The 25,275-nt window shown below is 47.8% G+C and overlaps 1 protein-coding gene across 1 annotated transcript in view; it reads left to right on the top strand.

Moving 5' to 3' along the window:
• LOC126298115 (Down syndrome cell adhesion molecule homolog) overlaps window positions 1-25,275 on the top strand; it is a 1,905,244-nt gene that overhangs the window by 66,658 nt on the left and 1,813,311 nt on the right. The window lies entirely within an intron of this gene.

A 25,275-nucleotide genomic window follows, 5' to 3' on the forward strand; every position in this document is an offset into this window, starting at 1 on the left:
GAAAGGAAAATTAAGGAGACTGCAACAAATAAGAATACTGAGAAGTAAGGAAGATCTGGTTGGAAAGAAGGATGTACTGGTCCAATGAACGTGTACTAGGACAATGTTAATCCTCATTCTTTCTTCAATAGATACATCATTAACTGTCTTGTGAAGCTGGAGATGTTATCCAGTTCACTAATACAATGCTGGAGGTTATTCTAGAGTCGTGTTCCTACTACTGAGAAGGACTTGGAGAAAGTGGCTGAATGATGAAGTGGATCAGACAGGATTTCGCTCTGATGGGAACGTGAGTTTCTGCCATGTTGTTCAGACAAGAGCGTTAGGGTCTAGGGGAGACATGATGGACAGTGTTAGTTGATAAGACAGTAGAGAAGATTGAGGCTCTGGAAAGCGCTGCGCTTGTCTGCACACAACCAGGACAGCTCTGCATATGATAGTGAAATCTGATGGAAGAGTGGAACATCACAGATATAACGAACAAAGCATTCATAACCAGTTGTAGACACCGTGATTTTTCGTGAAAAACGTCTTGCAGGATAACATCACTGTAATCAATGTTTGGAAGTGTAAGCGTTTGTCCCCATTTCTTTTTCAAGTCAAGATGGAATAACGTTTTAAATTATTGGTAGGGCATGGAGAAATGCTGACGGCTTCTTGCACACTGCATTTACATGTTCAATCCAAACCATTTTTTTAATCTATTATTGATGTTAGATTCTTTGTTGAAGGAGGGATACTGATATTGGTCCCATTTAGGGTTACAAATGGTAGGGATTCCCGATATTTCGGAATAATGAGCCTAGAATTACCAACCAGTACCTCTTTGGTTTTCGATGGGTCGATCATGAATTCTATCTCTAGCCCCCTTTTTGACAGGGCACACAATCGTCACTGAGAATCTCGGTAGCTGTCTTCCGGTTTATTAGCTTTGTATTTTGATATAACTGGAGGTAGTCTGCATAAATATGGTATTTGTAGTAGGGAAAATCTGATACATGTCTGATACACAATGGAAAGAGTATAGGATCTAATACCGAACTCTGAGGAAGACCTGATACCGTCTGCCTTCATTGAGACTTTATATTGCCAGACATGACACAAAGATGGCCAGACGTTGGGTACGAGCGAAACTACTGCACCGCACTCGACGCGAAATTTCAGTTGTAAAGTGAGATAAGTGATACGTCGAATTTGATAGCCCCTTGGACATTAAAAAGGCGGGAAATGATTATTAACAGTGGTGTGTCATCACTATGGATGGCAATAGCTGCCCTCCCCTTCCCTGGTCACAAGTACGTACTTGTAGTAGGTCGTTGCATTCCTCCACCAGCGCTGTTGACAACTGCTGGATGGTTGTTGGTGCTAGTTGATGTGCGGCAATATGTCTCCGCAACGATCCCACATGTGCCCGATGGGAATTAAAGTCGGGAAAACGGGCTGAATAGTCCATTTGCCGAATAACCTCTCTTTGCCTAGAGCTCCTCAAACTGCGCTTTTCGATGCGGTCACGCATTGTCATATAGGAAAATGAAGTCGAAGCCGAATGCACCCCTTAAATCACACACTTGAAGAAATACTTTTTCTCAAAATCACTTTCTTTACATAAATGGTGTATCAAAAATAAACATAAACTGCTAATTTACTCGCCGATTCCGTTGTACCTTGCGTTGTTGCCGTGTACGTCCTCACGTATGGTGGTGGATTATCTCCACTGTCCTGGTCCTCTTTTGTTCAGAATACTTATATGCAATAATTATATTCTCCTACCCGGTACATCCCAATTGGGTTGGGATCAAGCAAGGCACTAACAAAAAAATTAGCGTAATTTGTTCGGCATCTCGGATTTTGCGTAATCCATCAGTGACGTTCTTGTAGAAAGGGCTAAAAGTCTAACACATTCCTACTGCCCTCTCGGCAAAGGTAAAGTACAGTAGGATCCTGAATCCTAGTCACTCCATTGGTCTTCATTCGGGTAAAATATGTCATTTCTGGGAGAAATAGTATCTGTGGTTCTGTTGCTTGCGGCACCATCTGGAGGATGAAGGTGATAATTTTTTGGACCAAACACCACACTGTGGCCGAAGGCCAGCATATCAGACAAGGTTCGCCTATGTTTATGACATTGCACTGTGGACCCAGTGTCGTATCCGTCATGTGAACAGAATGTAACCTGAGACGAGTCGCACATTTCCCATTTACTACCTGATACCACAGCGCGCGTCGCCTTATCAAGGTGCACGTGGTGCAGTATACGCCATGCCACTGACCATGCATTGTTGATTAACGCCTCTCTACTCGGCGGTCCTCGAGTAAAGATGATTATATATATATCGTGCAGTTGCTGTCGAGGTAGTCGGTTGCTCCATAGTTACATACCTGTGTTCCACAAAAAAGATTCCTATGTGGTCAAGTGGTGGTTAGACGTGAACCACTGCTACCAATACCTGACTAGAAGATGGTTTCAGTTCGTCTATCAAGGTGCCCGTCAGACTTCTCTGGTGTCGTGTTCACATCTTGATCATGGTGCTTCAGTAAATCGCTATTGCTCGGTCACGAACGTGCACTAGCCCAAGACCTCCACGAGTACTAGGGAGGGTTAGGGTTTCATAACCGACCATAAAAAGCTGACCTGTGCTCACAATATATCCTAATGTCGCCAGGATTTGGCGTACCAGCACTACCGGCATAGTAAGGAGTTGGGCCAGGTGGGGAGTGCGAGAAACTAGATATTTGTTAGCAAAAGTGTTCCATTGTACTATGTCTGGATCCCTTAACCTTTGACTTGACTGGCCGCTGTGGCCGAGTTGTTGTAGGCGCTTCGGTCCGAAACTGCGTGACTGCTACTGTCGCAGGTTCGAAACCTGCTTCTGGCATGGATGTGTGTAATGTCCATAGGTTAGTTAGGCTTAAGTAGTTGTAAGTTCTAGTGGACTGATGACCTCAGATGTCAAGTACCATAGTGCTCAGAGCCACTTTTGAACCTGTGACTTTGCCGGTCGGGGTGGCCTAGCGTTTCTAGGCCCTACAGTCTCGAATCGCGCGACCACTACGGTCGCAGGTTCGAATCCTGCAGCGGGCATGGTTGTGTGTGATGTCCTTAGGTTAGTTACGTTTCAGTAGTTCTTAGTTCTAGAGGACTGATGACCTCAGATGTCAAGTCCCATAGTGTTCAGAGCCATTTTAACCTGTGATTTCGAACACTCGCACGAATTGTTTGCAGAAGATGTCTGTAGCTGTGTGCCACCGTGCGCCGAACGTCTGTAGTGAAGATAATTCGCAAGCATTTCACCTTGTCTATCGGCAGTGATGGTGCTAAACTTTCCGTTAGAAGTCCTCTCCCGATGTTCATCGCAACCGGCTTTGCCACGTTCATACGACTTCGCCTAACCACACCATACAAATTAATACAAAGCAAAGCCGTTCTTGCCCCGTCGCCCGACCGTGCTAGACACACTAGACCATTCGCGTATGTTCTTCATACAAACTCGCGATGTCTTATCGTCATTCCTTGGAGTCGGATCTAGAGCTCACAGAGGAGCGGCTCGATGGCAATAGCACAAAGTATCGTAAATAGCGCACACCCTTGATGGCCGACCGTGAGATAGGCCCCTCCATGCAGCCTTTGATTAGCACTCTGAGTAAGGCGCCGTGGAGTAGTCGCATCACGACGGTGAGAAAAATGTTGTGAATATTTGATTTCTGTCATCACTTCCACAAGATAGGCGTGACTCGCCCTGTCAGGTGAGCGATCAAAATCTCTTGAGACTGGTGAAACCCAGAGACGACACGTAGTTGCACATCGCAGTAGTCGCTGAGTGCCGTTGGTATATTGCTGTACCTTCCTTGCTGGGTTTAGTTTTGTGATATCACTTCGCGCTGTACGCGTTTAAAACGTACTGCAAGTATCCTGGTGCAGATCTTGTAGTCGCAATTAAGAAGGTTCAGTGGTTGATAGACCTGTAGTCCTGTGCCACAGGCTGGTTTGTGCATGGGGATGATCGTTCCTTCCACAAAGGCACATTGGAAGACATCAAATCTAGGAGCATGCCAGTCCGTCGCGGAGTAATGAGATCTTTAAATGTCCGATAAAACTTCAACGGAAACCCGTCGGCCCCAGCAATTTGTTCGACGCTTCTTTATCAAGCGTTTCTATTATGTCATCTGTGATTTCCCCCGTTAACTCTCGCTCGACCGTCGCCTCGACGCACGCGGATAGCGTTCGTGGGACATCATGGAAGGCTGCCGCATCGTGTTCCGTTACTTCATAGAAGTAACCCTGTTATTCCACAAAGCTGTTGGCAGTGTCTTTCTGTCTTTGTTATATGGCGACTATGCGGCAGTACGACTGATTGTCTTAGTCCTGTGGCTATGTTGTTTTTCTGTGATACCGTGATACATCGACGGCGATTCCACCCGCACTCGTTCAAAGACCCATGCGCGGACTACGACTCCGTCCAGAGGGCGTCGCGTTATGGGATCTTGTTTTATAGCAGCTCTCCGATCCTGTGAAGTGAAGACGCTTGTACAGAAAGTTCGCGGAGCATCATGAAATAAAATTCCAATGTGTGGTGCCTCCACATCATCTACTCCCTTGTGTATGCAATCAACACTCGGCGCAATGCAGGCTTAAGGCATTCCAGCCACCATTGCAACGTCGTCGGATATGTCGGGAGGCACCATTCACATATGTACCAAGTGTCTCCGATTAAGCGTGGCACTCAGGTTCCCTCAGGTACTCTGTATTCAATTTTCAAGTACCGCGACTCCTCCACACTCACTGTCGACGTAGGGAGACCGTGCATATGTATACTATGTGATCGGAAAAGGCAACATGCCATAATTCCGCAGTGAGGATGGCAGATACGGGACGACGGGTTACGTACATTTGATCGAGATGACTTGCAGAGTGACATGTGACGTATGTAATCCGCGTCGGTAGCCATGTATCGTATCCCACGTATCGATTAGATTCATGTTCTGTATCACTTGCGCTGCTCCTGGCATGAATTATAGCGTAGGTGGTAACCCTTTCGTACGAGCACGCAATTAAAGGCGGCTCCAAATAAGACATATTCATACCGGCCTAAGAATAGTGGCGCAATCTCCTCTGCGTAAAATCGGGGTCTACGGCTCCTTCTGTCGGACCCCGTAGACGTTAACGATCTTTACTGCTAAAACTGTGAGTGCTAATCCTTGCGCTCACGGCAGGAACTCCACATCCTAGGCTACTATGCCTTCACGTAGAAGTATCGCTGTTCCACTGCCACTGTCTGTAATGGATGTAATGTATGTATCGTACTCACAGAGAACGAGGAAGCTGTCTACACATACTTCCTGGAGGAGGACGATGTTGCCATCTGACGTACGCAGAATATCTTGTAATAATTGTAACTTAACCGGCGTTGTAGTTATATTAATGTTAATAAAGACTGTTTGAAACGCCTGCCGCTGCCCCCCTGCGGGTTCGGGGGTAAGAATAGGCCCGCGGTATTCCTGCCTGCCGTAAGAGGCGACTAAAAGGAGTCTCCCAAGTTTCGGCCTTATGTGATGGTCCCCACTTGGGTTTGACCTGCCATTTTCAAAATTTCCGTTGTTGGTGCGTGCCATTTGGGGAAGGACGCCTTACGTGGTGTTTTTCTGTTGGTCCATCGTGCACCTCCATCTTGCATGCTATCTATTGTCGTGTGGAGGGATTTACACCCCATGTCTTCTGGGTTGCCTCCTCGTCTTGTGCGCAATCCCCTTCTTAGCGCCCACGACAACTGTGGACCCTTTCAACACCTAAAATCCAGCACGGTAGCCAGTCTGTTGTGGTGGGATCGTCATGTACCCTCTTGGTGGTAGCCCCCTGACCACGCAGGGATCGCACTACAGATGCCAGAGCTGTTTCCTCCCCATGCATGCCAAGGAGTATGTGCCCATCTTGTCTGGGGCACGGGGACTCCGGGCAATGGGATATCGGCCTGGTACCCGTTGCTTTGGCTGGGTGGCGCCCTTGGGGAGAGCCCCCGTTCGGAGTAGGTGGCATCTGGGTGGATGTGGCGCAATGAAGCGCAATAAATCTCACCAAGCTGGTGGTCGCACTGCCACCAGCGTCTCTAAGCGAGGCACAATTGAATTCGATGCTGCACGATATGATCCTCAGTCGTTCCCCTCGTTGGCTGCGCCATGGGAGGGACGCAGAGGATAAGTTTGGGGAAGTGGCGGGGTTGTCTAAAATGAGGAATGGGTCCATCCTCCTCAAGACGTCCTCCCCAGCCCAGTCAGGGGCGTTGCTCTTGTGTGATAAGCTGGGAGACGTCCCTGTTACCGTCACTCCCCACAGTAGCTTAAATATGGTCCAGGGGATTATTTACCATCGCGACCTCTTGTTACAGTCCGATGACGAGCTGAGAGCTTACTTGGAACGACGTGGTGTGCATTTTGTCCGCCGTGTGCACAGAGGACCCAAGACCAACAGGGTGGCCACCGGTGCCTTTATCTTGGCCTTCGAGGGTGCTGTATTGCCTGAGAAGGTCAAGGTAATGGTTTACCGTTGTGACGTCAAGTCATACATCCCTCCCCCGACGCGGTGCTTCCAGTGCTGGAAGTTTGGGCATATGTCCTCCCGTTGCCCATCCAGTGCCACATGTCGAGATTGTGGACGCCCCTCTCATCCCGATTCTCCATGTGCGCCTCCGCCTGTCTGTGTCAACTGTGGGGAACACCACTCTCCATGCTCGCCGGACATCCCCGTTCTTCATAAGGAGCGGAAGATTATGGAATTTAAGACCCTGGACCGGCTTACTTATCGCGAGGCAAAACTGATATTTGAAGGTTGCATCCTGTCCCTCTTCAAACTTCTTATGCTGCAGTCACGTTATCGTCACCCTCGCGGGCGGCAGTTGTCGCTTCCTCTGTGCCGCCTTCAGTGGGCCCTCAGGGCCCTACATCTCTGTCTGCCCCCCTCATGTCTGGGGGCAAGCGTTCCTCTGTTGCCCCCTTAGCAGTTGGGGGCAAACCCCCTTCTGTCACTCCCCCCGCACATGCTCCGGGAGTGACATCTGCTCCAAAACCAGGGGGCTCGATCCCTCCCCCTCCCTCTCCTTCTCCGCCGGCGTCGTCCCTGCCGGCTCCTCTCTCGCGGAAGGGGTCCCTCAGGGCCCTCCCTTCTTCCGTTTCTTCTGCAACCCCGCCGGATGTCAGCCAGTGGCTGAAGGTTCCTCCACCTGCTGGTCGTAGGGCTTCTGCGTCGTCGTCAGCCTCCGACGCTCCTTCAGAGAAACTCTGCCAGCCCTCTAAGCCAAAGGACAGACGTGAGAAGAAAGAACGGAACGTGTCCAAGAAGAAGGACGCTCCGGCAATTTCAGTACCGCCAGCTGTCAATAGTTCTGGCTCTGGGGATGCGGTGGAGATCCTCACCTCTGCCACGGATGTCGCCTTCACGGAACCCTCGGGGGCCTCTCCTATGGACACAGCTGACTCTCGCCCAGTGGCGCTCGTTGACTCTGCGGCACCGTCTGCCTCTTAGTCGCCTTCACGCCCTCCCAGTCCCATCCTGCTTCCATTCTCCAGTGGAATTGCAGCGGTTATTTCCGCCACCTGCCTGAGCTCCGGATGCTTCTGAGTGTTTCCCCTGTTCTCTGCACTGCTTTTCAGGAAACTTGGTTTCCAGCAATGCGGACCCCTGCCCTTCGCGGTTATCGGGGATACTATAAGAACCGCGCTGACTGTCAACGAGCTTCAGGTGGAGTTTGCCTCTTTGTTCACCACTCTGTCTGTAGCTCGCCAGTACCCCTTCTGACGCCTTTAGAGGCAGTCGCTGTCAGGATTGAGCTCTCGCCGGCTATTACTGTTTGCTCTGTTTACGTTCCTCCGTATGAGCAGCTCCCCCGACATGTCTGGGCTGCGCTGCTGGCTCAACTCCCGCCGCCATTGCTGCTTCTGGGCGATTTCAATGCCCATAACCCTCTATTGGGTGGGACTGTCTCCGATGACCGCGGTCGCGCTGTGGAGCATGTGTTGGCTCAGCTCGACCTTAGCCTCTTGAACACCGGTGCTCCCACGCATTTCAGTGTGGCCCATGGCTCGTTCTCGGCCATCGATCTCTCTCTTTGCAGCCCCGGACTTGTCCCATCCCTTCACTGGAGAGTGCATCCTGACCTGCGTGGTAGTGACCATTTTCCCATCTATTTGTCACTGCCCCAGTGTCATTCTTCTGGGCGCCTGCCCCGCTGGGCTCTCAACAGGGCTGACTGGCCGGCTTTTACTTCCGCTGCCACCATTGCTTCTCCCCCACAGGGTGACATTGACGAGGTGGTCCGTGTTTTGACCTCGTAAATTATTTCTGCGGCCGAGACTGCCATCCCTCGCTCTTCTGGACTCCCTCGGAGGAAGACTGTCTCCTGGTGGTCGCCGGAGATTGCTGAGGCTATTCGCGACCGTAGGCGGGCTCTCCAGCGTCATAAGCGGCACTTGTCTCTGGAGACCCTCATCGCCTTTAAGAAGCTCCGTGCCTTGGCCCGTCGTGTTATTGCACGGCGTAAGCAGAAGTGCTGGGAGAGGTACATTTCATCCTTGGGCTCCCGTGTCTCCCCGTCGCTCGTGTGGTCCCGCATCTGGCGGATTTATGGATACCAGACCCCTATGGGTGTCCCTGGAATCTCCATGGACGGCGCTGTCTGCACGGACGCTGCCACCATTGCTGACCACCTTGCCACGCACTTTGCTACGAGCTCTGCGACTGCAACTTACCCTCCTGCCTTTTGCTCTCTAAAGGAGCGCGCCGAGCGGACGCCGTTATCATTCCACACACGTCGTTCTGAAAAATACAATGCTCCTTTCAGCGAGAGGGAATTCCTCGCTGCCCTCGCCGATTGCCCTGATACAGCGCCAGGACCGGACTGCATCCACGCGCAGATGCTGAAGAATCTCTCTGGGGACTGCCAGAGACACATCCTCACCATCTTTAACCGCATTTGGAGCGAGGGCGTGTTCCCGTCGCAATGGCGAGAGGGTGTTATCGTCCCCATCTTGAAGCCGGGTGCGGACCCTCTGGCGGTGGACAGTTATCGTCCCATTACCCTCACCAACGTTTTGTGCAAATTGCTCGAACGTATGGTGGGGCGGCGTTTGTGTTGGGTCCTTGAGTCGCGCGGTCTCCTCGCTCCATCCCAGGGTGGCTTCCGTCAGGGCCGGTCTGCTGCGGACAATTTGGTGCGCCTGGAATCTGCTATCCGTACGGCCTTTTTCCGCCGTCAGCATCTCGTTGCTGTATTTTTTGATCTGCGGAAGGCATATGACACAACATGGAGGCATCACATCCTTGCTACGTTGCGCGAGTGGGGTCTTCGTGGTCAGCTCCCAGCTTTTCTTCAAAACTTTTTATTGCGCCGCTCTTTCCGGGTGCAAGTCGGTGCCGCCTCTAGTTCATCTTATATACAGGAAAATGGGGTCGCGCAGGGCTCGGTGTTGAGCGTTTCCTTATTTCTAGTGGCCATTAATGGTCTGGCTGCAGCCGTGGGGTCGTCGGTGTCTCCTTCTTTGTATGCTGACGACTTCTGCATCTCATTCAGCTCAACGACTACAGGAGTCGCCGAACGCAGGCTGCAAGCAGCCATTCGCAAGGCAGCATCATGGGCTCTGACTCATGGATTTCAGTTCTCTGCGGCCAAGACTCGAGTTATGCACTTCTGCAGGCATCGGACGGTCCACCCTCATCCGGAACTTTACCTCGACGGTCACCTACTTGAAGTGGTGGACACTAGCCGCTTCTTAGGACTCGTCTTTGATGCCCGGCTCACATGGGTTCCTCATATTACTCAGATGAAGCAAAAGTGCTGGCGGCACCTCAACGCCCTCCGCTGCCTGAGCCATGCGTCTTGGGGTGCAGATCGCAGAACGCTGTTGCGATTGTACAGAGCCCTTGTGCAGTCCAGGCTTGATTATGGGAGTCTGGCCTATGGGTCTGCATCACCCTCAGTGTTGACGTTGTTGGACCCCATACACCACTGTGGGGTTCGGCTTGCAACTGGCGCTTTCCGTACGAGCCCCGTGGATAGTCTACTGGTGGAGGCCGGGGTTCCCCCACTGCGGATTCGCCGCCACCGACTGCTCGCCGACTCTGCTGGCCACGTGCATTGCTCACTGGGCTATCCCAATCATTGCCTGCTTTTCCCTGCCAGGGTCCTCCCTCTGCCCGACCGGCGACGTAGGTCTGGGCTTTCCATTGCTGTCCACGTCCAGTCCCTGCTGTCGGAACTGGGGTCGTTCCCTCTTCTGCCACCCTTCCGGGCCTGTGCACCCACGCCTCCCTGGTGTATGACCCGTCCGTCCGTCCGTCCGCCTGGACTTGGCACGGGAACCCAAGAACTCGGTTCCGCATGTGGCCCTCCGTCACCGTTTTCTTGCGCTCGTCGCCTCATTTTCAGGCTGTGAGCCTGTCTACACTGATGGTCGTCCTGCCTACGCTTTTGCTCACGCTGCCCATGTTGAACAGCGCTCGTTGCCGGCTGGCTGCAGTATTTTTACTGCAGAGCTGGTGGCCATATTGCGCGCTCTTGAGCATATGCGTTACTGCTCAGGTACGTCCATCGTCATCTGCAGTGACTCCCTGAGCAGCCTCCAGGCTGTCGACCGCTGCTATACCTCTTCTCCTCTGGTATCCTTTATTCAGGAGTCTGTTTTTGCCATTACCCGCTCTGGTCGTTCGGTTGTCTTTGTTTGGACGCCAGGTCACGTTGGCATCCCGGGGAATGAACGTGTCGACAGGCTGGCCAAAGTGGCGGTCGACGCCCCCACTTTGGCGATCGGCCTCCCGGCTCGTGATTTGCAGCTGGCGTTGCGCCGTAAGGTGCTTCAGATATGGCGTGACGAGTGGCGTAGCCTGACTTCTCCGAATAAACTGCGGGCTGTTAAGGAGACGACCGATGTGTGGCGGTTCTCCCAGGGACTCTGTCATCCTGTGTCGGCTCCGCATCGGCCATACCTACCTGACGCGGAGACATCTTTTGCGTCAGGAGGATCCCCCCCTTTGTCAGTGTGGGTCCCGGTTGACAGTCGCCCACATTTTGTTGGAGTGTCCCCGCCTGCGCACCCTCCGGCAGACTTTTAATCTCCCGGGCACGTTGCCTTTGGTTTTATGCGACGATGCCTCCATGGCTGGCGACGTTTTAAATTTTATCCGTGGTAGTCCTTTTTATGGTTCCATTTAGGGGGGACCTGTCCCTTTCCCTTTCTGTGTATCTTGTCCTCGAGTGTCTCATTGGTTGCAGATTTTAATGTGTGTATTCGGATGGTTAATTCTTTCCCAATTTTTGTTCCCATGATCAGTCAACCAGTCTCCGGCCCTCTTCTTTTCTTCCGTTTCTTTCTGTCCAGTGTTCGTCTGTACTCTTCTTCTCTCTAGTGTTCGCTGCCACATTGGTGTTCTTGCAGTGACTGGGGGGAGGGGCGTCTCCTCCCCTCTTGGTGTTTTACTTGTTCCGTAAATTTTGTTTCGCCTGTTTTTGGAATGGGGGACTGATGACCTTAGCTGTTTAGTCCCCCTTAAACATCCCAACAACAACAACAATAGCCTGCCGCTGTATAGTCATTGCGTAAAGCGTACATGGACGCTTATGTTAACTTGTGTGCTGCTACTCGGTGACATGGAGTCTGTGCGACCGTCTTCATCTTCTGTTTCGTTAAGATCCGCTGGGCTCCACACCCGCCATTGCGGCTGCTTCGTCAATCTGTGGATCAGTACCAGGTTCATCGACCCTGTTCCTATGCTTAAGGTCCCTTTCTGGTCATCTTCCTCCCACCGGGCTGACGGAATGTAAAGGTATTGCTGCGGTGGATCGATCGTGGGACCTGTCTGTATTCAGCCCTTGTCTCGTGTGAATTTGCGTTGTACGGCTGTGTGGGAGGAAGAACCTCCCGTTACGCATCCGTATTCAATGTGTCGACGTTACAGGCAACGTCTACCTTGAAGTGCATTAAGCAGGTGTCCGATGGTGCTAGCCATCGTTCTTCGGCCGGAGTGGTCGTGCGGTTCTAGGCGCTACAGTCTGGAGCCGAGCGACCGCTACGGTCGCAGGTTCGAATCCTGCCTCGGGCATGGATGTGTGTGATGTCCTTAGGTTAATTAGGTTTTATTAGTTATAAGTTCTAGGCGACTGACGATCTCAAAAGTTATGTCGCATAGTGCTCAGAGCCATTTGAACCATTTAGCCATCGTTCTTTGTGGCGTTTGGAGGAGTGTTGTTTGCGTGTGTACGCCTCCGTGTTCGAGTGAGGAAGTGACTCCCGGCGCTCAGGGACGAAAGTAGCTGTCAGCACAACCGCATGGTCAATTTCCATCCCTACTACACATCGTTTCCCGTCGGTTAACGGCGTCGCCGGCACCAGAGTGGCAGAAATGTACGTCGTTGCTTCACAGGTGGCGATCTCTTCTACAGACGGTTGCCGTAAATTATCAGTATGCTAGAGCTGACTATTCTTCGGAATGATATCTGTTCGAAACGCGTCCACATACGTTAGTGTCAGCGGTGTCGGAATGGACGTAGGCACAGATTCGCCACTTGAAACTTGCGCAAGCCTCCTGTGGACGCACTCCTAACGGACGTGGCCTTCTTTTCCGCATCCACAGCATCTTTTGTGTTGTCCATCGTAGTTGACTATTGCTCTGCAACCTCCGATGAAGTATGAGGGTATTTGTTGTGTCAGTTCTATTCTGATTTGTTATACCATACTGAGAAAGGGGTAGGTTGTGAAGTTGGACCATTTTTCTCCACTAAGCCCTCTTTCATATAATCGTAGCGCATCAATCACCAAGTCAGACGGAACGTCAAAGCCAAGATCAAAGATGCGTACGGTTCCTCTCCAAAATGGCCACCGGAGTGACAGAATTTGAATCCATGTTTAGTATATCGAATGATTTTGTCACACACTGCATCATTAATCAGTTTAACGTAGACGACACTGCTCACTGTGGAGAGTTGTATTCCAATAAGTTCGTTGTAGTCAAATTTTACTTCGTCTTGCATGAAACGTTCAATTTCATAAGCTTTAGGTCCGCATATTCATTAGAAAAACAAATCTTGAGGGTCGACGTTCGGCATGCGTGTCCCATCCTATATGGTGGCTTCAAAATCAGTGAGTATGCAGGATAGGTAAACAACAGCGCGCGTGCGAGCTTCCGCGGCAGAGACGTAAACAGACGTCCGAGCCTCAGCATGGACGAACGCTGACTGCTCAGTGTAACAATAACGTTGTCCATTGAGTGTACCTCGTTCAAAGACGTCGAGATCAGTAAGCCCATGCAACATTACGCCTCCCAACATCATAACACCTGGATGACGAACAAAACGATCGCGTTAGACAATCTTCGTGGATGCATTACGTGTTCCCACCTGTCGCCATATGAGAGTACGTCAAGAATCACCACTCAGACCTAATGTACTGTCATCCGAGAAGAGGACGTGACCTCTCTCTTCGTTGGTCCAGTCTCTATGCCCTCGGCACAGTCCCAAACAACGTCATCGATGTGTGAACTTCAACGGAACACAAATTACTGGTCGTCGAGCAGAGAAACCATCGTCTTGCAGTCACCGCGTCACTGTGGAGTGTGAAACTGCGTGCCTCTCAGTTGTGTTAAATGTGGCTTCAATTGCCCCCGCTGTTTGACATTGGTCTCGTCTTGCCTGTGGCACAGTGTACTGGTCATCTTCTGCTGTAGTGGACCGTGGTCGTCCACTCCCATTTGGGAAGCCAGTGCGTGTGGTTCGAAAAGCTCCCCATCTATATTAAACAACGATGCTAGCAATACCATACTCCTGGGCTTCCATTATCACATTTGGTACTTCAGTTTCCCGATGATTCTACCCCAGGTGAATTCATGCAGATATGGGCTCCGGTCCATGTTGTAATGAAGAACATCACTACATTCCATCGTTACCGTTCGGTGTTTGACACACACTGTCTTCTTTCATCCTTTCAACTGCCCGGGTAGCCGGCTGAGCTCCATTTGGCACTGTGCTCACGCTGACCTCACGCCGTATGATGTCCAGCTTTCTGTGCACAACTGGAAGACGTCTGGCAACATGCTCCTGCCCTTCCACTTTCATTTACATTGAGCAGTTAATATATGATATGTTACTTTATCTAGCTTGTCCTTAAGTTTTGCAGAGCATTCTATTTAGTGTCATTGGCTGAATTTCGAAAATTAAAATTCCGCAGCCGCTGTGTAAAAGATGCAATGGCCATCTGTATGTGAATTATCCTTACATATTATTGTTGAGTGGCACAGAGTGCTGCGTACCGATGTGTTGTTGTTGAGGGTGCATCATACCATATTCCGAAGCGAATGGCGCTCCGTATCGATTTTGCATGACACACGATGATTCATACCAATGTTGCATGGCAGACGGTGCTTCAAACTAATGTTACGTGTCAGAGGGCCATGTTACGTTGCAAGTGGGTGTGTGCTACCGATACTTCATGGCTGAAAGTACTTCTTACCAAATGAATAATGCAGACGCTACTTCTTACCTACGTTTCTTGGTATCAGGCATTTTGTATTACTGTTACGTGGAAGATGGTGCTTCATCCAGTGTTGTGTGGTAGAGGGTGATTGCTACCGCGTTTCAAAGCAAAGAGTGCTCGGTACTGATTCTGCCTGCAGAGGGTGTTTCATAGCAGTGTTTCATGACATAGAAGCACCCTGCTGATCTAATGTGGCACATGGAGCTTCATATCAATAGTTTGTAGCAGAGGGTATTTCGTAGCAATGTTATATTTGGAAAAGCGGAAATTTGTCACACGGAAAATGTAACTCACACTGGACTGGCACTGCAGTTAAACAGCTGGCAGGTGACCGTATTTCCCGCCGAACTGGCCCAGCAGTCGGGCTGAACAGGTACATGGTAGCTTGCATAAAAACATAAATGGCTCTGAGCACTATGGGACTCAACATCTTAGGTCATAAGTCCCCTAGAACTTAGAACTACTTCAACCTCACTAACCTAAGGACATCACACACATCCATGCCCGAGGCAGAATTCGAACCTGCGACCGTAGCAGCCCCGCGGTTCCGGACTGCAGCGCCAGAACTGCACGGCAACCGCGGCCGGCGGTAGCTTGCTGTTACAATCATTGTCAAGAGATGTCACTCCAAACGCTACTTATATATGCAAAAAAGGTTCATGTCTGAGAACTTCCCTGGCGTCCATTGCGCCGATAAGCGACCAGTGCTGGGCTAGTGTCGCCAGCTTCCGCACTGCTGACGCGTGGAGTTGTGCGTGGAACTATCTGTTTAGTGCCGGTAATTAATTATAGCAGCGCCTCACGCCACCTGCTGTATCGCGGTCTTGGTGCTTCGGCGAGAATTTTTCAAAGCAATTGAGTTTTGTGACAGTAATTAGATAACAACTGAAAGCTTTCCAAAATAGCGATGTTTAAATACAAATAAAATTATTTTGTATTTGTTTTGATATTCTGCGGAAGGATTTTATTGGCGTAGTCAGTGCATACAAAGTCTTCTCGAACAAATTTATTAGTAATTAGTTTTTGCATGGTATAATTCAAAGCATAGTTTTGCACAAAGCCCAATATCACTCGCTTCACATTACACACTGATTTCTCTTCTTACTTTTTCAGGATGCCCTCCTTTTTCCTTCAACATACTCGATATATCCGCGTCGGTGCCTTCTCATTCACTTAAGATGCATTGTGTTTCGGAAAATGTCCCGCCAATCGTGTTCGGGGTGATAGCTAGAAAGCTCATCCGGTTTTTCTATGCTGAGAAGATGAGTTAACATCCACACTGTATTTTTCTAACAAACATTCAATGAACTGAAACGTCCCCTTTGAAAAATTATACATGACTGTGCTTAAACTAAAACACAATATTTTTAGCGCAACGCAATCTGACTTTCAACAATGCCTACCAAAAAATGGCCCTGACTAACATTAACCTATACGTTTCACAAATCGCTTACCTCACAAAAATCTTGGTTACTCGAACTACTGCAATACAGCGAACGCCACTACTGCCAGCTAAATAAAAGATTCAAACTACGGAAGACACTAACTACTGATAGGCATAGTTAGCAAATGAAAGATTTAAATAGAGAACAAACAATGTATTTACCTTAATATCATCAAGTCATAATATATATAGCAGTTCATGACATCCAGTCTTACAAAATTCAAAACTCCGCCATTTCTCTCCCGACATCCACCACTGCTGGTGGCTCACCTCCAACAGCGCATCGCTATGCGCTGTTAAGATCCAGCTGCCCAACACTACAGTGGCGAGTATTACAACAATGCCAACCAGCCACTGACTGCACACACAGCACAGACAGTGATTTTTCATACAGAGCGCTATGTGGCGTTACCAATAAAAAAACCTAAACAGCCTACTTACAGAACCTAATTTGAAAGTCATGTTTGCCGACTGTCCCACTATGTGTCTTGTACAACAGGTACGGATTCAATACTGCTGCATTCATGAAATTGTAAAATAGTTTAATAGAATATTTTCGAAGACATTTCCTTGTGGGCGAAAAACTGCTCATGTTGTGGCCAGCAAAATGAGCGTCATCCATTCCGTAATTGTATTTGAGTGTTTTGTGTATTAAAACGGGGACTTAGAAACGACGGAGGGGCTTCGTCTCGCTTTAGCTCTCAGTGGTTCACAACTCCACAGCAGTATACCCACGCCAGCAGTATACCCGTTGCCCTACAACGAACCCAGGGTTATTGTGCAGTTCGGCCCCAGTGAAACCCCCACTCCCAGGAACGTCTCATACCAGGCGAGTGTACAACAAATGTTTGCGTGGTATAGTAATTACGGTGTATGTGTACGTGGAGACAGTATTTGCGCAGCAATCGCCGATATAGTGTAACTGAGGCGGAATGAGGTGAACCAGACTGCATTCGCCGAGGCAGATGGAAAACCGCCTTACAAACCATCCACAGGCTGTTCAGCTCACCGGACCTGGAGACTAATCCACCAGGTGGATTCGTGCCGGGATCTGGCGCGCCTTCCCGTTCGAGAAGCAGCGCGTTAGACCGCGCAGCTAGACGGGCGGGCGTATTTCAGTATTACTTCATGATTCTTTTTCACTTTTTTTGTTCTCAGTTTGGTGCAGCTCGTCTCTGTAAACAATGGAAGTGGTGCACACCTATTTCTTATCTTGCCATCAGTTTCTCTCTATAAAAGCGCCTAACATAATCTTTCTAGATTTTTGCGTCCATAAAAGCTCTTGACGTTTCCTTTGTGTTAATCGTAACAAGTCCAATGTAGTCAGTAGTCTTAGAAACGAGAGAATCAAACAGCTGAGAACTAGTACAGAACTTCTCTGTAAATACTGTACATCCCTTTTTAAAATATCCATGAAGCAAAGCACAACACTTTCGAGACCAGAGGATTACACTGTATTTTGGCTCAAGTTGTGTCTTTCCCAGTGCAAATTATAAAGCGACACAGATACCCGCTACTTTCTTCACACAAGGAAAATGATTCAGTACCAAAGCGAGCACGTTTTATTGAAATGCATTGACTGACAGAGAGCTGCTCTCACCAAAGTACTATCAATTCAAATGGCTCTGAGCACTATGGGACTCAACTGCTGTGGTCATTAGTCCCCTAGAACTTAGAACTACTGAAACCTAACTAACCTAAGGACATCACACACATCCATGCCCGACGCAGGATTCTAACCTGCGACCGTAGCAGTCGCACGGCTCCGGACTGCGCGCCTAGAACCGCGAGATCACCGCGGCCGACTACTATCAATTCAGTAACGGATAGTTCACCTACAGGGGTATAAGTATCTTCAATTTTTTTCTGTACACGATAAATCACAGACTTTAATTTATACGCTATAGCAGAAATACCACAGTCTTTCCACTTGGCTGCCCCCGGTGGAGGTTGGAGTCCTCCCTCGGGCATGGGTGTGTGTTGTCCTTATCGTAAGTTAGTTTAACTTAGATTAAGTAGTGTGTAAGATTAGGGACGGATGACTTCAGTAGTTTTGTCTCATAAGACCTTAGCTCAGATTTCGATTTTTTGCACCAACCTACCTTGATTCAGTTCCAAACATCTCCGTAGTGTCTCGTGAAGTGAGGGCATGCCACGTTGTTGATGGTGATCAGTCCGTCGGACAGAGATTTTGAGCTCGGCGTCCCCCTTGGTGCTCGTCGAGAGGAGTAGGCTACGTGCCGGCACCAAATTTCACCCTATCGCTTCTCTCATCATCTTCAACATGAACATCACACACACACACACACACACACACACACACACACACACACACACACACATTACGATCAGCTATAGTTGACGCTTGACAGATACACTTACATAGCCGAGTGTGGTAGCCGTGCGGTCTGGGGCGAATTGTCACGGTTCTCGCTGCTCCCCCGGTCGGAGGTCCGAGTCCTCCCTCAGGCATGGTAATGTGTGTGTGTTCACCTTAGCATAAGTTAGTTTAAGTTAGATTAAGTAGTGTGTAAGCCTAGGGACCGATGACGTCAGCAGTTTGGTCCCATAAGAACTTAACCACAAATTTCCAATACACTTACAGACACAGCTCTCATACTTCTAGAAGGAAACGTGACTGCGGGCGCGAAGCATCTGGAAAACCCTTCCAATCAGGCGGTTGAAAATGCCCTTCGGGGCATCCCAGCCATTTATGGCTTCAAATGGCTCAAATGGCTCTGAGCACTATGGGATTTAACATCTGTGGTCATCAGTCCCCTAGAATTTAGAACTACTTAAACCTAACTAACCTAAGGACATCATACACATCCATGGCCGAGGCAGAATTCGAACCTGCGACCTTAGCGGTCACGCGGTTCCAGACTGAAGCGACTAGAATCTCACGGCGACACCGGCCGGCCAGCCATTTATGCCATACGATATTACTTTATAAAAAGAGTGAAAATACCCTGCTTGAAAAAAACAGTTCATCCTTTTAGAAGTCTCTTTGAATACTTCGCAACTATGTAGGGAAGCCCTTGCGGCTGGTGTACACGTCGAAATACATTTCGTTACGCCTGCCGAATGTGACCGGCTGGGCACTCGAGAGGTGCTCCTCGAGCACACGCCGCAGCGCGCACAGGAGAGAAGCACATAAAGCGAGGCAACTACTCCGTCCCGGAACCAATTCGTCGAGCACGGGGCAGGGCCGAAATTAATGTTGAGCTCAACTCGTCGAGTACGGTCCACGGGGAAGGCGTCTCAGTTATATAAAAATTCTGATATTCCATTACCTGTTGTTGACTGATTTTTTTTTTATCATAACTCCACGCAGTTGCCCATAAGCAAAATTACCACTACATCATACAAGTCGTCTGGCCATACAAACATACTGCTACCTGTGCAAAGCTTGGTCTTCTGTTAATGATCACTACAATCTGCGTGCATTTGATCATGCTTACTGTATTCGTTCCCGGGTCCACTTCTAAGATTTTTAAAACCTACATTTCCTTCCACTGTGAAATGATTAGTCCTTGGTGCCTTAATGTGTTTTCTGTAAACCGATTCCTCCTTGTAGTTAAGTTGTGCCACAAATTTATTTTTCTATCCATTTCGGTTCAGTACCTACTTATTAGTTATTCGATCTACCCATATAATCTCCAACATTCTTCTGCAGCACGACCTTCAGAAGCTTTTATTCTCTTCCTATGTGAACTGCTTATCATGTACATTTCACATCCATACAAAACTACACTCCTGAGCAATATCTTCAGCAATATCTTCAGCAAATACTTCCGAACGCTCAATTTCATATTACATGTTAGTAAATTTCACTTTTCAAAATAAATTTTTCTCTCTATTGCCCGTATCTATTCGACATACCCCCTACTTCAACCACAATTTTTCTATCCAAATTACGAAATTCAGGTAGGTCTTTTAGTGGCCGATTTCCTCATCTAATTCCCTCAGTATCACCTGATCGACAAACGGCAATCTTTTTATGTCTTCTTCTTGAACTTCAGCATTTTTTGTAATTCCTTCTTGGATTCCTTTACGGCTTACTCAGCGCACAGCCTGCATGACGTCTGCATATGCTACAAGCATATTTCGTTCACTACTCAATTACTACTTCCCTTGTGCGCCCTTTGCCTTCTAACTTCAGTCTTACTTTTGAAAAAGTTATGAACGACTTTTCGATCCCTAAATTTTACCCCAGCTAATTACCTTTGCAACAGCTGTGAATTGCCGATTACTGTGGTTGCTGGTAGAAGCGTATCTGGTTCAGCTAGCTCACTCGATCGTTTGTTTGTTTGTTTGTATGGTTGTTCAGTACCTTGGACGTCGAGTCAAGATGGCGATAACACTACAACATAAGCTGTTTTACGTTCATCATTTCAGTATGTAGGATCCAGTTTCTACTGTGATTTTCGACGAGAGTACGGCCTTAGAGTGGTTTCTGATAGAGATTTTGCACCGCAACATTGGCCTCAAAGGTGGCCAAACCTTGATGTATATGATTTGCGTATCTAAGAGCCTTAAAGTAGTGTTTTTGACATTGGGTGACCACTACAAAGCAAATCTTGAATATTTTGATTCCCATTATTGCGGTCGAATGTTAAAATGACGCCGCTTTGTTAACGCTGTTTCTGCAGACAACTTCCCCCGCTGACGTTTGTTAGTGACACTAAAGCACGACGGGCCACGGCGTGCCAAACTTCAGGCGTGCTGGGTTTGCGGGCCAAGGCTCGGCCCACCTCAGCTTTGCTCGGCCGTTCCGGAAGCACCTGGCGTAGTGCAACATTACACTCAGTACTTCGGTGTGGAATTTTTCAGTCGGCATAACACATTTCAGTTCGGCAAAAACGTGGTGTCAGCGCTGTGTACCCCCGACTGTTTGTTAGCGGTCTGAAAGACTTTCACTGGTCCAGCAGTGTGTCCCTGCAAAATAAGTGGCAGTCTACCAATCGTTCCTCGCAAGCCTTTAAAACTGAATGGGAATGACAAAAGAGACGGATAAGAATTCTCAATATATATATTTTGCAGCCCTACAGGCGACGGATACGAAAAATTTGGTGTGAAACAACATTACAAATATATGGAAATTGAATTTAATTTAGGTGACAAGGAAAGAGGAAAATAATCAAAGCAATCGACAGACGTGACTCATTGCTCTGTGGATAAAGAAGCACTTCATGGTGACTTTAAAGGTATGCAGCACGCAAAGAAATCGGAGACACATTATTTCACCGTCAGTTGCTACAGATTTCGATGGGACTCAGCGAGGAGTATGGAGAGTTTATATATTACAGAAAAGTTCATGGGTTAAGTCAAGGGACATGCCTGGAATGATTTTTAGTTTTAAGACTCGATATTGTTGAGTTGTAAGGATCGTTGCCTAAACGTTTTGAGGACACAGCCAGTCTTACATCTGTTTCCGGACAGTTTGCCGTTTCAGTTGTAGGCACTGTTGTGCATCTGCAGATATAACTCATTGATTTTCAAGGTAATTCACGTTTTAGAGAGAAATCATTTTACGTTAAAAGTGTCCAAGACGTCTACTTCGCTTTCCTTGGGTAGAGTTCCCACATCTCTATAATTAGGGTACAAAAGTGCTACGATGTTCCGATCAACGTATTTGTGTTAAACACCTTTTCTTGCTTATAAAAGTAAGCAAGTCGCAACTAAGTGGTAACCCGAATCCAAAAACATGTGAAATTTTCTACGTCTGTCCTTATGCCGACAGTTTCTAGCAAATAAAAATTGTATTATATTTTCAGCACGCCAAACATAATTAAATAGTGAAAATTTGTTTCATTTGTGGTGTCTGTTGTTGAGAAACGTGAAATACAAAACCAATTCGTATAAAGTGCCACTGCACCGCCATTTCAATGCTATCTGTCCTAAGTTTTCCACTGTTCTCCATTCTCGCTTTCAGATGGCTTGACGTGTCGGTGGGGGAAGTATGCAACGAGGCCAACTAGTGCCGTGGTACTTGCTCCTGTTCATGACTTGTGAGCCGAATTGTTGGCCACTCCTACCATAAAATGACAATGCCCTCAGTTTAAGTTGGAAATGAACAGTCGACGCCTGTTAACATACTCGAGACTGTACCGAAGGCGCTTTATTATTCCGTTCACCATTGAAAGCATGTCACGCTCTACCCAAACGCAATCAGAATGCAGGATTACTTGTACCTTCGTTGCACTGGTGGCTCTACAAAGCGATTTCGTATGATGAATTGTGTACTGAGAACATGGTTTCCGATAAATAAAGTATGCTATATAAATGTCGTGAGGGCGTGACAAAACTACTTTTGACCAGTTTAATTAATAATAAAAGTTATACACGTGCAAATCTATTACAGAACATGACAAGTATGCCATGGATTCTCTTGACCCTGTTGACTGCGTTCCTTGTCACTCTTGTTTATGGATGTACGCCAGTTAATTTTATTGGCTTTGTGTTGTGAAGGAATATTTTAAGATAGAATTCTGAACTTCGGCTTTTACCTTTGTCATCACAAATTCATTAAATATCGTTCCCACGGTAACATGACTCTTAGTTGCTCTTTATGACATCTCTAATAAATTACATTGGCTGCAAGGCAGGGTAACTAAATTCTCTTTTCAGACTTTGGATCTCTGCTAACGAGCATTCGGACGCAGCAAACGCTGCGAGTACGCCCGAATGGCGCGCGTATCTGGATGGTGAGAGGCTGGCGACTGCGTGTTCCTCGTTGCCGGCCTATTGTGTCCTGTCGGCAAACAGGCCGTACCATTCGCGCTACAAGCGCCTCATTGTCCATACACCTTGTAGCTCTCTGGCTGCAACGAACCGGCCACCACAGCAATTAACGATAAGCGATGGTTGAACGATACGCCGCTTGTGTCGCGACTGATCGGCGTATCGGGTTCCGCGCCATTTGGCGGGTGTTCAAGCAGTTCGTTTGCAGTGAAAAGGAAGCTGAAGCGATTACAACCATAAATTTACCTTTTGTGTACCAACAAATACTTGACAGTTATCTTTTCGTCTCCGCTTTCGACGAACAAATCAAGCACGGAAACACATGTTATTGCTTTTATGGAATTTGGATGGAACTTAAGAAACATCATTTATTCATTCAAAGATGTAATGTAAAAAGTGTTAACATTTACAAAATAATGAAAACTGCTTCATAATAAGTAAAAAATCAATAGTACCGTATTCTATCAAGTGCAAGATACATATTTAAACAAATGTCGTATACGGTATATTTAATATTACTACATAAAATAAAGGACAAATTGTATAGTTGGTAAGGAAAGTTGTAATTAAAATTTAGTGTCTAATAGTGAGACGATAAGAAAATTTAGATCTATTATGAATTTAAATTTCGTGCTAATTCTCTCCGATGTTGTATAAGCTAAACTTGAGATACAGGCATACACTCTAACATACCGGGTGATCAAAAAGTCAGTATAAATTTGAAATCTTAATAAACCACGGAATAATGTGGATAGAGAGGTAAAAATTGACACACATGCTTGGAATGGCATGGGGTTTTATTAGAACCAAAAAAAAACAATGTCCACAAAATTTACGACAGATGGCACTAGACAGCAAAACGTCAGTGACTGCGCATGACAATCTTGTATAAAAGGAGCTGTAATGAGAGAGAGAATCAGATGCGCCAGCAGTAGCAGCATGTTGGTGTTACCTGAGAAGGCGCGTTTAGTGAAGCTGTATTATCAGAGTGGGGAATGTGCTAGTTCAGCCCTACGATCCTATCGCCATAGGAAGGGTATTCGAACGGGTAAAGGTCCGTTGACAAATGCAGCTGTGGCGAGAATGATTTCGAAGTTCGAAGTCACGGGTTGTTTTGACGGTAGACTCCGTAATGGGCGACCGAGCACAAAGCGTAATGCTGCTAAGACAGTTCAGGAAGAAATGGAGACTGTAGTGGGTTCGTCTATGTGCGGTGAAGTCAGCGCTCGTGCAGTCGCACGTCGCACCGGCATTCCATATACCTGTTTGGTTGGCACTGAGGCGTACCCTCCGATGCTATCCGTGCAAAATCAATCGGCATCATGAACTGTTACCTGGCGATTTAGTGAAGCGGAGGGCATTTGCGGTGTGGGCGTTTCAAAAGATGGCGGAAAATGACTGGTTGAGTAACGTGTTGTGGAGCGACGAAGCTCATTTCACGCTCCGAGGGTCTGTCAACGCCCACAACTGCAGAATTTGGGCTACCGAAAATCATAGAACTGTCGTGGAAACTCTATTGCAAGACAAGAAAGTCACGGTATGGGTTGGATTTAGCACATCTACCGTTATCGGTCCTTTTTTCTTCGAGTAAATGCGTGATTCTGGTTTTGTAACTGCTACCGTGACGGGTGAGAGGTACGCCGATATGTTACAGAATCGCATCATTCCCAGCCTGGCTGATAAACACCTGCTGCAGCGTACGATGTTTATGCAGGATGGCGCTTCACCCCAGTTTGCTAGAAGCGTGAAAGATCTCTTGGCGCGTCGCTTGGTGATGATCGTGTGCTCAGCCGACTCTTTCGTCATGCTTGGCTCCCAGGTTCCCAGACCTCAGTCCGTGCGATTATTGGCATTGGGATTACCCGAAGTCCCAAGTGTATCATGATCTACTGACATATCTAGGGATGCTGAAAGACAACATCCGACGCCAATGCCTCACCATAACTCCGGACATGCCTTACAGTGCTGTTACCAACATTATTCCTCGACTACAGCTATTGTTGAGGAATTATGGTGGACATATTGAGTACTTCCTGTAAAGAACATCACCTTAGCTTTGTATTACTTTGTTATGCTAATTATTGCTATTCTGATCAGATGAAACGCCATCTGTCGGACATTTTGTGAAGTTTGTTTTATTTTTTTGGCTCTAATAAAACCCCATGTCTTTCCAAGCATGTGTGTTAATTTGTACCTCTCTATTTACATTATTCCGTGATTTATTCAGTTTTCAAATTTACTGACATTTTGATCACCGGGTACATTGGATGATTTATTAAAGAGAAATCAAATCAGTAGAGCATTGGTCCACACCTGGCCCTTATACGAGCAGTCATTCGGTTTCGAATTCTCTGACAGAGTTGTTGGATGTTAGTTGGAGGGCCCTGGCCATAGCGCTCAAAACGTTCTCAACTGGAAAAAGATCCGGTGACCTTTCTGGCCGAGGTAGGGTTCGGAAGCACAAAGTCTAGCAATAGAATCCCTTTCGGTGTGCGAACGGGAACTATATTACAGAAATGTAAGCCCATGATTGCTTGCAATGATAGGCAATAAAACATGGCGTAGAATGTAGTCGATGT

This window comes from Schistocerca gregaria, chromosome X (genome assembly GCF_023897955.1).
Source record: "Schistocerca gregaria isolate iqSchGreg1 chromosome X, iqSchGreg1.2, whole genome shotgun sequence".
NCBI lineage: Eukaryota > Metazoa > Arthropoda > Insecta > Orthoptera > Acrididae > Schistocerca > Schistocerca gregaria.